The sequence below is a fragment of the Balaenoptera physalus genome (genome assembly GCF_965194825.1).
Source record: "Balaenoptera physalus genome assembly, chromosome: 15".
In the NCBI taxonomy this organism is placed as follows: Eukaryota; Metazoa; Chordata; class Mammalia; order Artiodactyla; family Balaenopteridae; genus Balaenoptera; species Balaenoptera physalus.
The window spans coordinates 63,750,902-63,767,661 of record NC_138894.1 but is presented as its reverse complement, the minus strand read 5'-3'; the positions used below and the strand labels follow the sequence as shown (position 1 = coordinate 63,767,661).

At 43.6% G+C, this 16,760-nt stretch overlaps 1 long non-coding RNA gene across 3 annotated transcripts in view; it reads right to left on the bottom strand.

Moving 5' to 3' along the window:
• LOC309644264 overlaps positions 1–12,488 on the bottom strand; it is a 665,166-nt gene extending 652,678 nt beyond the window's left edge. For all 3 annotated transcript variants that reach the window (XR_014254323.1, XR_014254324.1, XR_014254325.1), the window contains exon 1: positions 8,613–12,488. This is a non-coding gene — a long non-coding RNA (uncharacterized lncRNA). The remainder of the gene's footprint in view (positions 1–8,612) is intronic.
• Positions 12,489–16,760: the final 4,272 nt, after the last annotated feature.

Genomic DNA, 16,760 nt, shown 5'->3' with positions numbered 1-16,760 from the left:
GTGGTAACTGGTAAATCTAGTGAAAGGAATATAGGTATTCATTCTCTCATTCTTTCCAGTTTTCTACAGTTCTAACATTTTTTTAATAAAACAAAAGTCTTTGAATCTTGACATTGATTATTTATGAGTGGGGAGATGATACTTGGTTTTGAGTTTCTTGTTCCCACGCTCCACCCTTGGCTTTGCCAATATTTTGGCAATAAAACATAGGACACTTTCATAATTGGGACAAGGACGAATAAATTGTCATCTGTGGGTATGAAAAAATAAGTCTCACAAAGGCAGAAAAGCTGAACATCACCTCTCTGGGCCTGGAAGAAGCTCAGTGGTGTGGGAGCTCTTGGTTCCCAAGACAGCACCAGGTGTCCCCCCTCCCGACAGAAGAATGACGGGGCCATGAGGTGTTTGGAGCACAGGAGCCAGGCCCTCAAGGCCTCCCTCAGCTGCAGAGGACACAGCAGTGTGGCCACGAGACTCCCTTGCTGCCTGTCAGGCCACAGGCTCCTGTGCAGAAAGACTTCTCTGCACTGGGAGCAGGAGATACCAGTGTCCTCCTGGCCCCGGTGCTGGGGAAGCACGGGCAGCAAAAGCCCTGCATGCAATCCAGAGACACAAGTCCTGCAAAGCACTGGGATGTAGAGCGGGTGCAAGGCTTCCACCTGGAGGGTCTCTTCCTCTGGGGAAGGCAGGCCTCAGCCCGGCTCCCTCCACAGTGGAAGCCACTCTGTTATTCCCGTCTCCATCCCATTCCGGCAAGAGTGTACACCAAGTGCTGGGTGTAGGCTGTGAGAGCAGAGGGTGGGGCCTTTAGAGGACAAAGCAGTGATCCCCGCAGGGTGAGTGGGCAGCTGCAGGCCTGCTGACACCGCCTGCTTGTCTATGCTCAACAGTGGGCTTCTAAGCAAATGCTTCTGTCCACAGCCTCAGTTCCTCTCCACATCTGTCTGCCTCACCAGTCCTGCCACAGGGACACAGACTGTAGCTTGCTGCTGCCCATAGCCGGAGGCTGAAGGGCGGAGGGAGGGAGGGAGGGAGGAGCTGCCCAGGGCTGAGCACCTTCAGTTTTTAAAAAGCTAGAGCTGCAAGCCCTTAAGTCTAAGGCTCGAAGGAGGAGGATCACTTCTCCTCTCGCACAGAAGAGCATCCTTCCTGCTTTCCGTCTGCAAGTTGGTCTCTCCTCCTAGAGGCTTAGAGAAAGCATTTTGTTTGGAGGACTCAGGATTTGAACCCAGGCAACCTGATCCATGAATCTAAGCACTTCCTATGTCAAACTGCCTTCTGCAGAGAAATTTTCGAAAGAAATTCCACTTGGACCCCAGGCCTCTAGCGGGTTCAACAAAGGCCTCTCCCCAGGAGCTGAAGTTTTATCCCACCCCATCCTCAGGCTGAGTTTTGGCTGCCCAAGCTTCTCTTCTCCTCTCCCTGAGAAGAAAACTGGGAGAATATTCCACCCTCTGTGTGAGTGTGTCCACACTTAGTCTGGACTAGAAGGTGGGCCACGGGCCAGCCAGTCATAGCGGACACTTCCAGATGCGCCATGGCCTCCGGCCCCCAAAGCAGCTCTGCAGCCTCAGACACCAGGCGCTGGGGGACTCAGTGCTCCAGGCAACAGCCGAAAAGTTGTAGCTTCCCTAAAGGCCCTGAGCCAAGCCCCCCCTAATCTTTTCCAAGAAAATTGTTTGCAACATGGTGATATCACCCACCAGGGGGCAGTAGACCCTCATGAAAAGAAACTCCTAAAAGGAAAGGAATTTCAACCTTCAGGGGCCGTTACCAAGGATGCTGACGGCCCACGGAGAACTCAGGCGGTTGACACAACAGGGGTCAGAGTACAATGATGCTTTCTATTCGGTGAGTGCTTCACGGATGTCAAACTTCCCCATATGTCACCTCATCTGAACTATACAATGGTCCAGAGGCAATGAAGCATCAACATCTCTATGTGACAGATCAGAAAACAAGGCTCAGAAAGGTTGGGTTTCGGTGACATGGCCGAGTCAGAGGGCTGGTTATTTATCAGATCGGGAACCTGGGTGCCGGCAGCCCAACGCCACATTCAGTGCGCTCCCCACGCCTGTTTACAGTCGTCACAGCTAGGATTTCTCGATGGCCGACCACACGTACATTTCCTCTCGTAAGCATCACAACAGCGTATGAGGCATGCTCTCTAATTATCCCCACTTTACAGACAAGGAATGGGAGGTGGAGGAAATGAAGTAACTTGCACAATTAATAAAGAGTGTAGCTAGGATTTGATCTTGGGTTTGTCTGACCCAATAATCCACTAACACCTGCTGTGTCCCTATTGTCACTTGCAGTCAGCAGCCATTTGTTGAGCTGCACTTGTGGTAAGTACTGTGCTAGTCACCAGTGATGCAGCATTCAATCTAGGAAAACCTGAGACGTGGGTGCCACAGGGAACCCAGCAAGGTGAGTACTATTAGCCCTGTTTTATAGATGAGGAGGCAACAGGGCCTAGAGAGGTTCATGAACTTGCCTGAGGCCACAAGATAATACATGATGAATCAGGGTTTTGCACCTAGGCCATTTGCTACGCCTGCTGCTTTCTTACACCTCCCAGCACCAAATCTGCTGAGCCAAAATATCAGAAATAGGAAATGTTCCAAAACACATGGGAAATTCAATTGTGGTGGACATCTCATTGGATCTCTGGGGTCATCCATGCTCAGCCCACAGCCCAGACTCCTGCCAGGCAAGCCCCTTCTCACTCACAGAAACTTCTTCCCCTTCCCTTCACCAAGTCAGGCTTCTCTCCTTCTGGAATGACCCAGAAAAATAAAGGCAGACCATTTTGCATATTGAGGACCCTTGATGAATAGCTTCTGTTGAGGGTTGAATGAGCTTCCCCATGACCCTCTTCTGTCTGCACCCCACTACCACCAAGAGGCACAGGTAAGGGCAGCGTCTGGCATCAGATACAATACCAGGGGCACACAGGTGTTCTCCTCCTTGGGTCTAGGAGCCCCCTTAAAGCAATACTTAGATTGGAAATGAATCATAAATTTTACATACCAAGCTCAAACAATTGTAACGGGGTCATATATGATAAATTAGTGTTGTCATTGGAAATACAAAATATTTCCATTTCATTATATAAATCGCTATCACTTATATAGTCATTTTAAGCTTCTCTTACAATATCTAGATCAATACAGGATTTCATAGGTTCTTCTTTTTTTAATTTTTCTGGACTGGCTTATTATAAAGAAAACTGAAAATAGCAATATGTTGGTTTATTTGTTCAAATTTCTCTCTAATCAAGATAATACCTTAATCTAGAATGGCCAGAAAATACTCTATAGAAACCAGTTTCCAGATTGTATATATATGAATCTCCTCCTTCATGCAAACGTTTTTGTTTTCATTGTTTGAATTCACTTATATTTTACTGGAATTGTACTTTTGTTGCATATTTATCATTTAGCTTTTTTTTTTTTTTTTTGAGAATAACACTTTTCTCTAAACTTTTAAATACTTTTTTAGAATTGTTTTAAAAGTGAAATAACCAAACTTTAAATGGTTCAGGGCTTTGATTGTTTTTGTTTCTGTTTTTATAAATCTTTGATAACACTATTTATAGCAAACAAAAGTTTGTAACAAATAACTGAATGGTGAAAATTCAAAATTAATTTAACTTTCTGCCAAAGACCAATATTTGCTCTTTATTTGAGGATCTTATATTGTTCTGCTTAATTCTACTAATGTAGTTCATATCCTGTCTAGATTAAATCTAGTTGCTTTAACAGCATTTCATTAGAATTCCCATTGTAGAGCTAAGAGAGTTTGTAAAGTCAGATTTGGTATGTGTTTCATCAAGATGTTCCACCTTTGGGCAATAACAATAAAATATTTTGAAAACAATGTATATAATCTTTGAGTTGTTCTAAGGAATGCCATTGCTATCAGCACTGCTGAAGCTATGCTTGTCTTCGTTAAAATTCAAAATAATCTTTAGAGAATGCTTCTGTATTTTCAGCTAAATTTCTAAACTTTACCTTTTTCTTTAACAACCATGTTAGCATAATTATCATAGGCTTACCCTCAACAATCTTTCAAATAAGTGGCTAAAATTTAAAGCTATGTCTTCAGTTAAGACAAACCCTGCATATTTCACAACAGATGTAAAACCAATAAAAGTCTCATTAATTTTATGTTTCTTGTTTTCTTCTGATACTCTAGCGATGAGTATCATAAATGTAAGTTATTCAACATGACTTTTGACTCTGCTACAATTTAGTTGAACTGAGTAATATTTTCTATTTTTAAAATTATGTATGTTTTCTCAACAAAATATTAGCAAACTGAATCCAACAACACATAAAAAAGATCCTACACCACGATCAAGTTGGATTCATCCCAGGGTCACAAGGATGGTTCAACATATGCAAATCAATCAGTGTGATACACCACATCAACAAAAGAAAAGACAAAAACCACATGATCATCTCAATAGATGCAGAAAAGGCATTTGATAAAATTCAACATCCATTCATGATAAAAAAAACTCTTACCAAAGTGGATATAGAGGAACGATATCTCAACGTAATAAAAGCTATTTATGACAAACCCACAGCCAACATAATACTCAATGGTGAAAACCTGAAGGCCTTTCGCTAAAATCTGGAACAAGACAAGGATGCCCACTCTCACCACTTCTATTCAACACAGTATTGGAAGTCCTAGCCACAGCAATCAGACAAGAAAAAGAAATAAAAGATATCCAAATCAGAAGAGAAGAGGTAAAATTGTCATTATGTGAAGATGACATGACAGTATACATAGAAAACCCTAAACACTCCACACAAAAACTACTAGAACTAATAAATGAATTCAGCAAGGTAGCAGGATACAGGATTAACATACAGAAATCTGTTGCATTTCTTTACACTAACAATGAAATATCAGAAAGGGAAAGTAAAAAAAAAAAAAAAATCCCTTTTAAAATCACATCAAAAAAATAAAATACTTAGGAATGAACCTGACCAAGGAGGTGAAAGACATATGCTGAGAACTATAAAACATTGATAAAGGAAATTGAAGATGATTCAAAGAAATGGAAAGATATTCCATGTTCTTGGAGTGTAAGAATGAATATTGTTAAAGTGGCTTACTACCCAAAGCAATCTACAGATTTAAGGTGATCCTTACCAAATTACCCATGACATTTTTCATAGAACTAGAACAAATAATTCTAAAACTTATATGTAATGATAAAAACCCAGAATTGCCAAAGCAATCCTGAGGAAAAAGAACAAAGCTGGAGGCATAACCCTCCCAGACTTCAGACAATGCTACAAAGGTACAGTAATCAAAACAGTGTGGTATTGGCACAAAAATAGATATATGGATCAATGAAACAGAACAGAGAGCTCAGAAATAAACCCACACACCTACGGTCAATAATCTTCAACAAATGAGGCAAGAATATACAATGGAGAAAAGATAGTCTCTTCAACAAGTGGTGTTCAGAAAGCTAGACAGCCTCATGTAAATCAGTGAAGTTAGAACACTCCCCCACACTATACACAAAAATAAACTCAAAATTGTTTTAAGAGTTAAATATAAGACAGGACACCATAAAACTCCTAGAAGAGAACATAGGCAAAACATTCTCTGACATAAATTGTAGCAATGTTTTCTTAGGTCAGTCACCCAAGGTAATAGAAATAAAAGCAAAAGTAAACAAATGGCTTTTGCACAGCAAAGAAAAACACAAACAAAATGAAAAGACAACCTACAAAAAATGGGAGAAAATATTTGCAAATGATGCAACTGACAAGGGCTTAATTTCCAAAATATACAAACAGCTCATATATCTCAATAACAAAAAAAACCAAACAACCCAATCAAAAGATGGGCAGAAGACCTAAATAGACATTTCTCCAAAGAAGACATACAGATGGCCAAGAAGCACATGAAAAGATGCTCAACATCACTTATTATAAAGGAAATGCAAATCAAAACTATAATGAGCTACCACCTCACACCAGTCAGAATGGCCATCATTTAAAAGTCTACAAAGAAATGCTGGAGAGGGTGTGGAGGAAAGGGAACCCTCCTACACTGTTGGTGGAAAGGTAAATTTGTGCAGCCACTATGAAAAACATTATGGAGGTTCCTTAAAAAACTAAAAATAGAATTTCCATATGATCCAGCAATCCAGTTTCTAAGTATATATCCAGAGAAAACTATAATTTGAAAAGATACATGCACCCCAATGTTCATAGCAGCACTATTTACAATAGCCAAGACATGGAAGCAACCTAAATGTCCACTGACAGATGAATGAACAAAGAAGATGTGGTGTATATAGACACAATGGAATACTACTCAGCCATAAAAAAGAATGAAATAATGTCACTTGCAGCAACATGGATGGACCTAGAGATTACCATACTAAGTGAAGTAAGTCAGAAAGAGAAAGAAAAATACCATATGATATCACTTATATGTGGAATCTAAAATATGACACAAATGAACTTATTTGTGAAACAGAAACAGACTCACGGACATAGAGAACAGACTTGTGATTACCAAATGCAAAAGGGGATGGGGAGGGATAAATTAGGAGTTTGGGATTAGCAGATACAAACTACTACATATGAAATAGATAAACAACAAGGTCCTACTATATAGCACAGAGAACTACATTTAATATCCTGTAATAAACCATAATGGGAAAAAATATGAAAAAGAATATATATATATAACTGAATCAGTTTGCTGTACACCAGAAACTAACACATTGTAAATCAACTATACTTCAAAAAAAATTATGTATGTTCTTATCATTTTATTATCCATTGATTTAATAATCTCTTTTTAATCCTCCATTGTCAATAATGATCATTTGATTCTTTTTAAAATCTCTTTCATATTTGATCAGTCTAACAGAAAATTTTTAAATCATTTATATAAAACCCAGACAACTTTCCATTGTTTTCCGTGCTGTTACTGTGCTGTTACCATGAAAAGCATCATTTTGTTTGGCTAAATATTGGACACATAAATATTTTTCTTTTAAAAATATCACACCAATGTTCTGTGTTGGTGTTGACTTGTTTTTGTTAAGTACTGTTAATTGTTTGCTGCTTATTCACCTTTTTTTTCCCTCAAACAATTGCTTATGTGATTTTTTTGTGTGTATACAAGTGATTTTCCTCTTCTGGCTATAAATACCTACTTTACCCAAAGCTAAACTTCAAGATTGATTGTAATTGGTACAGAATGAATGAACAAAATATGGTCTTTGAATTTAACATATAAAAGCCAGTTTCTGTCATTTCTTTCTCCAAATGAAAGAATGTTGGTATAAAATGAAATAATAAATTATCTTGCCATGTTCACCCAAACAAAATTTGTAGCCATTCACCTGGATGGGACTGTGTTTTAAGGAAATACTCTCCTGTGGTGAGGAAGACGTGATAGGCCATTTCCCAGAGCCAGCCTCCCAAGAGCGCAGTAAAGCCCCCAAGATTTCCATTCATCATTGTCCTCCCATTGGGCTAATTTCATCAATGTACTTTTCTTCATGTCTCCTAGGCAGGCATAAGTTGCATCTATGGCTTCTGAGTTGTAAATTTGATATGAATAATTCCCTTTTACTTTCTCATTGTTTAGATTACTAATTAAATCTTCGTTAGGTAAATAATTTGTAAGGTTCTGTGTAAAAACTTTATATGGACTGGTCCAACAAAAGCCTATTCACTTTTGTTATTTCTGCAGCTTTTGAAGATTTAAGCAGATCATCTCTTGGGCAATTTTCTGTTTCTTTTCAGCTTCCGAGCTTTACTCTTCTATTTTATATTTTTATCACAATCTTGACTTGTATTCATTCTAGTCATTCTCAATGATAAAAAGATTAATATAAAATGTGATTCTATTTAAATTTGCCTCATTAAAGTCTCATCAAAACTGTGAAAAAATGAAAAAAAATTATGTTCACCTATATTTTAAATTTATTTTAATAATATTTCAATATTGATAATTATCCATTATAATTTAATGGTAAAATACAAATTATAATTAATGAATATAAAATTTTAAAGAATGATGACATTTTTGATGTTCTGAATATTTAACTTGATTATATTTAGACTTTTTATAAAAGTAAATATCCTTTATTTTTAAATTGCAATAAAGCATTGTAATTCTAGCATCTAAAGTCTATCTGATTGCTGCTCATGTAAAAAATAGGTGTTATGCCTCATCTGTGTTATATCTAGGTGTACATATAGACAAAACTGAGAGTAATATGAATTGTTTAGGTTGCAAATGTTCCTCAGACATTGTTGCAAATATTAATATCATGCTAATTCCTGAATATCTCCAGCACCAGAAACTGGAAATTAAAGAGAAGCAAGAAAATGGATACTTAGTACTTCTGGAAAATGATACCTGGTAAGATAGCATTTATGCTATCTGAGATGAATATTTTCACAAGTTAATTAGTTTTTTCCCCACCAAAGGGCTTCTGCCGCCAAAATCCTCCTTGCACTTCGAAGCAGTGTTCTTTTCTGATATTGGTGGCAACACAGCCCCCAAACCTTCCTCACATCAAAACACAGCCACCTTTCATTCCAAGGACTTACCATGAGGGACAAATGGAGAAGCATTTGCTGGAGCCCGCATGGTGTCAGAGAGCAAAGGCCTGGAGATGCAGGTCACACCGTGCCAATGTTAAGTGCCACACCCGAGTGACGGCTTTCTGTGTGTTTATAACACGTGGGGCCCTCCTGCCCTGGCCCAGCAGTCTTAAGTCGCACCCTAGCCCCTGGCCTCACCTCCCCCAGGAGAAAGTCACTCCCTTACCTTGCTCCGGAGAGCCCTGGATTCATCCCTCCTCACCCTAACACAACATTCTTCAAGACACCCTTCCTGAGAGTCTGTGGATCCACCAGAAAATCCATCCTATCCCCGGCCTGACTCTCTGCCCTGCTTTGCCTCATGAATATTCTCTCTTCAGTATCATTCAAGATACTGTCACTTCCTCAAGGTTCTGCATTTCTGCCTAATGGCATCAGCCCAAGGAACATATGCAGACTGACACCCAGACAGGCTAACAATGTGATTACTCTTCAAATCAATATTTTGGGGGTTTTGTTTGTTTGTTTGTTTTTTAATATTTGGAAGCAGTATAGCAGCAGGGTTAATTGTTAGAACTCCGCAGTCCTGCCTCCTGGGTTGGCACTCCAGCTCTGACACTTAAAAGCTGCATGACCTGAAGTCAGGTTACTTATCCTTTCTGAACCTTGATTTTCCCCTCTGTAGTATGGGAATAATAATACCTATCCCACAGCATTGTTGTGGGCCATTTATGAAATGACATGGAAAATACCTGGCACATAGTAAGTATGCCATTGCTTTGCTATTCTTTTCATCATTTGTTTAACATTTGGTTACATGTTTATTTTACATTAATAAAAATATTATACCTCTTTCTTCAGGATTAAGGCAAGATATATATCACAGGTAATGCTCCAAACCAAAAAATTTAGTAGGGGGGTACATATTAAAGCAGTTTGAATTTGCATAATAAAATCAATCATCTGTAACTAGCAAACATATCTGGCCAACTTGTCACAGAATTATAGCAACTGTAAAAGTCAGCATCAAGCAACTATCAATGGCTAGACTCAGGGTTGAAAGTGCCATGCAAATAAAATATTACATTTGCATATATAGGAACCTGAGTGGGATATTGTGATTTATAATAAGAAATACACATAACTGGGCCTTTTCATGGTTCCTGGTACAGAGCTCCTAAAACCCTTGTAATATCCAAAATGATAAGAGCAATAAACGTGCCTTGATATTTATAACAAACCCCTTTCAACCACACTAGAGCTTCTGTTAATGAGGTGACTTTTCAAAAGCACCCGATGTTAGTGCTGGTTGCCATGGGAACCAACCTTGTGATTTGAGGATGGGACCTTTTAGTTCCACTGCCCTGACCTCCGGGGAGGGGGAGAGGGGCTTGGAGATTGAGTTCAACCACCAATGCCCAATGATTTACTCAGTCGTACCTCCTAACGAAGCCTCCATAAACACTCAAAGGACAGGGTTCAGAGAGCTTCTGGGTTGGTGAACACGTGGAGATTTGGGGACGGTGGCATACTCAAAGGGGACACAGAAGCTCTGTGCCCCTTCCCACATACATTGCCCTACGCATCTCTTCCATCTGGCTGTTCCTAAGTTATATTATTTTATAATCAACCGATAATCTAGTAAGTAAAATATTTCTCTGAATTCTGTGAGCTGCTCTAACAAACTAAGCGAACCCAAGGAGGGGGTTGGTGGAACCTCCGATCTATAGCTGGTAGGTCAGAGGCACAGATGACAACCTAGACTTTCACTTGGCATCTGAAGGGGGTGGAGAGACAGTCTTGTAGGACTGAGCCCTTAACCTGTGGGTAGTGTATCCAAGTAGATAGTGTCAGAAATGAGTTGAACTGTAGGACACGCCACACATCGGAACTGGGAGCAGAATTATACCGAGTTAATGGGGAGCCATATTTCTGATGTGGTCCACCAATGTCTGGATGTCCCCTAAAGACTGATACTCAAGCTGGCCAAGACCACCAGCCCCTCCCTCTGCCCCTGGTCCTGGTTTCTCTCAGGCCCTGCCCTCTGCAGCCACTGCCCACGACCTGGGGGGGAAGGGACATGGATCACCTCAGCACCCTCCCAACAGCCCATGCCCTCCTGGGACCCATCACTAAAACCCCGTTTCTAGTATCATTTTCCATCTGGGTTTGCTTCAGTTGGTTGTTGTTTTTTCCAGACTTACTCTGAAACCACTAAGAACACATCCTTACAGGCCTGCCATATTAAATACCTCAAACATTCAGGAACATTCAAACATGCTTCCAAGGAAAAAACCTGTTCCCTCAGCATGCCATGTGTCCCAGTGCTGGGCTCTGTCTCCACAGGATGCCAAATAGGTCAGAGGCATCTATTTAGTGAAACAAAAACCAGTCAAACCGGTTGTTTGGCATCATGTGAGGCAAGCACAAATAAACTAGCAAACAGATGGTGACCAAAAGAAAGAGAGGCAGCACGTTTGCATAAGCTGTGTGTCCTGTTCTGTGCATGTGAGAGGCATGGGGCACCTTAAAAGCTCCAGGTAGTCTGACCAGTTTCCCCATCAAGGTGATGATGGTTTGCAACCAGAGAAGCCCTTCAAAGGCTTCAGAATGCTCCCGTAGTAGGAAAAGATTCTCTCTGGGTGATTACCTGGGAAGAAATTGTCAGTATCTTCATGTTTGTCCCAGATTTGGAGCCTAAAGGGGGATCTACTGTTTGATATTTTTGATACTTTATGGAAACCCTGGACAGCCAGGAGTATCTCTCAGATGGTTTTCCCCACATCCAGCTAACTACTGAAACGGGGCCCTAATGTGTGTGTCTTACTGTCCATCGGTGGCCTTTGGCCTTTGTCTCCTTTCTCCTTCTCTCTGTTTCCCCCACTTAGTACCAGACATCACTCCTCCAAATGATATATATGGCTGATAAATTTACATGTTGTTTCTTTGCAAAAGAATTATGTTTCTCCTTATGATAAATGTAAAAAAAAAAGATTCGTACAACGTAACAATCTTTTCAGCAACTTGCAGTTCTTGCATACTGCTTTTCTTAATAGTTTTCATGTTCCAAGAGGCAATACTATCCCTAATCATAAATTAACTTACATTCAATTTACTCCTCCCAGATTTATTTTAAAGGATTTTGAACAAGTGACATAACTTTGTGCCTGTTAATTTTCCTTTTTTTTTTTTTTTTTTTAATTGTAGCTAGCTTGAGTTTGGTCTTCTAAAGCTTCATATTCTGAACACAAATCCAACTGTCTACAGGGAATATTATACATTCTCCTCCTGTTGTTTTTGGGTGTCTCTGTCATAAAGACAATCTTACTAAAACTACAAAATAATATTACTACCATGTTTAAATCTACTGATTTGGAACTGGCATGGAATTGCTATTCCAACAGACTGCACAGACTGCGCCTCAATTTTCTCACATGGAAAGTGATCGGATTCATTATAATTTCAAGACAGCCTCTAAAGTTCTTTCCTGCTCGAACTTCCATTTATTCTTAGTTACTCTCACGGGACAAAGGCAGCAGGAATCTGCCAGAGATCAGAGAAATCACTGAACCAAGGGAGGGAAGTATGGCAAAAAGGAAGCTGTCCCAGATCCAGGTAAGAATGATGTCTGGTCCTGGGTGCGCACCAGCTGGGGAAAGATGCTGCTCCCCTATCTGCTCTTCACAGCCACAGATGCCACCACACGTGCACACACACACACGCGCACACACACACACACACACACACCATAGCCTCCTAGTACACACCATACTCACCACATACACACAACATATACGGACACTGCGCGCGCACACACACACACGCACACACACACCATAGCCTCCTAGTACACACCATACTCACCACATACACACAACATATACGGACACTGCACACACACACACACACACCCCACAAGCACCCACTCAAAGAGTTGGCTGAGACCCCTCTCCTCCTTAGTTTCCATTCTTGAGCCTGGATTTAGAAACTGCTAAGGACGTGGGGGTTCGGGGTGGCCAGTGAGTAAGAAAACAGAAACAGGCTTTATACGGGGGTCCCTCGGGAACTCACGCGATGTCTTTTTAGGTCTGGACCGGTTTTCTGTTGTACGTGGGGAGGAAGAGCCAGGGTGATGCCTGGGGGTGGAAGGCTCAAGGAAGAAGTTGCCAGGGAGAGCAGAAACTAAGGGGGTGGGTCAAGGTGGGGAGGCGGGCAGTACAGGATGGAGAGCCGATGAGCGCACTCAGGACTCCAGAGTCGGAAGGATCTGCTGAGTTCTGCTCTGGAATGCCCTTTACCTAAACTCAGAGAGTCACCCCGGACCCAAAGGGAAGCTGCTGCCTGGACTGGCCACAGCTGACCGTGGCCGAGTGGGTGGGTGAGGGCTGAACCCCGTGCAGTGTGTGCAGGGGTAGAAGGAGTTAGCTCACTTCCAGCCAGGCAGCCAGCCCCCTCCTCTGCAGCCAGAGCTACAAACATCCCACAAATGACCCATTTCAATGAGGGCTTTTTTAACACTAGGGTTCTCAAACCTTAAGAAATTCTGCACCCTTCAATTTCTCAAAGTCAATCTCATTCGGGCATTTCATAGAAGGTCAAGAAGTTTTGCCACCTACATCAGAGACATGCAGCTTTTCTTCCCTCCTCTTCCTTTTGAAATGAAATCCAAACCCCAGTGGTTTCACTGCTCGGGAGAGTACTGTGCCACACACAACATCTGTAAGCAGTTAATTTTCCAAATGGGAGACAGTCACCACAGATGCAGACCTCTTAAAAATAAACACTAGAAAAATATTACTCCAGCAAAAATGCAAGCCTAGAATCCATGTGAGTGGGTGGGAGGGAGCTGGTGCTAGGACAGGATCCAGTTTGGGGAGATCAAAGCCGCATCCTAGCCTGCCCGGCTATGCAAAAGTAAGGGAACTGGAACCACAGAACTTCAGCACAAAAAGGGACCTTTCGAGGGTACTGCAGCCTCAGTACAGATGGAGAAATTAAGATCTGGGGCAGGAAGTGGGTGCTTAACCATGTTAGGACTGGAACCCAGGCTGAGAGCTTTGTGCTCTATTATAAACCTCCTTTTTATTTGATGACTTCAGCTTCTTCCTTTTCAGGAAAATAAAAGCCCTCTGACTTTTAACTATTACCTTTAATCCCTACTTGGGGCCCATTTGGGGTGGGAGGGGGGCCTCCCGTCCTGAGAATGGGTGCTTCCTCCCCGCCACACACGCTCTTCATTGTGCCCGGCAGCTGCACCGGCAAGGGGTGAGAAGCCAGGACCCTACAGCAGCCAAGGTGAGGTCCAGAACTTCACTAGGGCAGCTGCTTCTTACCCACCTTATGGAATGAGGTGGCCAAGCTTGAGGATCTCGTGCCCTGAGACTGAAGAAAGCCAGGTCATCTTGGCCAGCATGAGGCGGGGGAACTGGGGGCAAGGCAGGCTGGAGATCCATCTGCGCCCACATCCTACCACAGCCATGCCTCTCCTCCTCCAACAGGAATACTGGTGCCTCTGACCAGGAGTAAAACGAGGCACTGAGTAGATCCCCACAGAGTAGAACTGCCACAGACTAGCATTCAGTACAATGCAGTTGTTGAGGGTTGGAATGCAATGGAGGAAATTTGAGACACAGATGGTACGATGAAAAAATATATTGCTTCCGTCCAGGTGACAACCCCCCGCCCCATAGTGCTAGCCTGGCACACTATCAGCTATTAAAGCCTTCTTGCTAGTTTATCCATCTTATCCCTACAGGATGGTTTTCAGCAGCGAGGTTTCAAAAGGCAAAAGCTGAGTTCGAAAGAAAAAGTGAAGGGAATAGATAAAAGAAAAGGACAGAAGGAAAGAACAGTGGGCAATGGGGGCTCTGGGAGAAGAGCTGGGACAGATCTGGGAAGCCACGGAGGTGGGGACAGTGGCGAGTCCAGAGGTGGTGGCCACCAGGGGGCACTGCTGCCCCACCCACGGCCCTGGGGTAGGCAGAGACTCAAGAGGGGTTCAGAACATTTAGTGGGCTTCTGTCCCTCCCCCACCCCACTCTAACTCCCGGACTTTTCCTTAAGGCTTTGGGATCTCCCCTCCTGGACCCCTGGGGTTGTCTCAGAGGAGTCTGGAGGGACCCTCCCCTGTGAGCCTTTTCCTGAGAGGGAGCAACCGTAGCCTGGCCAGGGCACCGTGGGGTTGATGGAGGCACTGCGTAGGGAGTGAAGAGGCCTCCCGGATTTGCACCCAGTGCTGTTGCCTCTGTTTGAGGCCAGCCCCTCATGGGGGTAGGGGTAGGAAGGCAGCTCTGCCTGCAGGGTGCTGATGGGGTGAGCACAGGCAGAGGACCGGGCAGGCAGCAGGGGTCCTCCTTGCATGCTCCGAAGCTCTGTTTTCCCAGTACATCCAGGAGGGAAGTGCTCACCCCGGCTCTGCTTGTCAAGTAGCAAACTCAGGGGGCACTGAGAAGGTAAGGCAGAGCAGCAGGTGTCCACCCACAGTGAACCCCGGAGGAGAGGTGGAGGGACTCCCTGTGGCCAGCAGGGGCTGGGACTTGCACTTACAAGCACAGAGTCTGAGGTCAGGCAGTGCATGTTCCTAGCACCATCTGCAGCAACCCCTGTTCCCCTCTGTCTGAGGCGCGGCACCTGTTGTCTAGAATCCAAATTCACTCGCCTCTGGGCAGACACCCTGACAAATTCTATACCCTCCCTGGCTTCTCCATTTTCAGTTCTGCTCCTTAGACACCAAAAGCTCCCATCTCTACAACCTTCCTCATATTACCTTTGCCAAGAGTGTGGCTTAGCAGATATTAGTTACACTGCAGGTCCACTGATATCCCTCAAGAAGATTTCAGGGAGACCTGGGTCTCCCAAGTCTAAATCACATCACAGGATGGTACCTCCACAAACTTAGACATTCTTTCAAAAGGCATTTATTGGTCTGCTCTTGATTTTCCAGGGGCATGAAAGAGCCAGGCTTAAGGAACCAAGTGAGTTGGGACTCGGGGCTAATTGTTCCAACCTTGGAGGCCACTCCCGTGAAGATGCTCAGCTGTTCAAGGCAAGCTCAGGTGTGGTTCCTGCAGGTGACAATTGAGGGTCTGACCCCGCCGAGACAAGAGGAGACACCAGCAGAGTCCAGGCACTGATGGGACCCTGTGCTGTCCACCCCCAGTGGGACCCCACCCAGCAGGCCTCTGTGCCTAGGGGAGGCCCCCAGCCTCAAACTGAGTCTCAAGGAAGAGAGGGCAGGGTCTAGAATACTAGACCAGACTACGGTCAGATTGTGAATTCGGGAATGGCCGCTGATGCCGTTGCAGGATGGGGATGCATAAGAAATTCTGGAAGTTGGGGGCTGCCCAGGGAGCCAGCCTGCCTCTGACACACCCAATCCTCATTTGGATCTGAGCGACCGGAGAGCAGGAAGAAGGCACCCAGGAGCCTGTGAGTCGTGCCTAAGCCTCTGGATCCCACATCTGAGGAACACAACTTACTATCAGCTTTGAGCGGTGGTAGCACCATCGCCTCTGAGGTTTAACCAAGGCACGACTGTTACTGATTGAAAACATGAGACCAAATTCCGGCCCCCTCCTCCCCCCACCAGTGGCAGGCTGAGACTCCACATCCATTTCCTGCCTTGGTCAGAATTGGCTGCAGAATAGGACATGCCTGCTGGTGGCTCCAGCCGGGAAAGGCTGAGGAAGATAAGACAGAGACAGACGGGAGTGCCGAGGGGAATGAAGCATGACCTAAAGAGCTGATGCCCCTTCCATCCCATCCGAGTCCTTCTAGAACCCCAGGCACACGCTAAGGGACAGTGTAGGAAGTCCCTGATGTAAGCCCATCTCGTGACCAGGATGCCATAATGCCATGATGCTCTGGGGAAAGCCCAGCTCCCCAGCAGTTCTCCACAGGAAGACAGGCTGTCCTTTCACAGCCACTTTCCTCCAGTCCTGTAGATAGGCAGCTCCATAGCTCACAGAAAATCAAAGATACACGGGATATTATTAGATTAGAGAGATCCAAGCAAAGGTCAGGTTTAACCAAAGCCCTCATGGTTTGCAATCAGGGTTCAGAGAGGTTAAGCAACCACACAGAGCTAGATCCAGTCTGCAACTCTCAACCTCTGAGTCCTAATTGAGTGCTCCTTTTCTGATACCAGAATCTCCC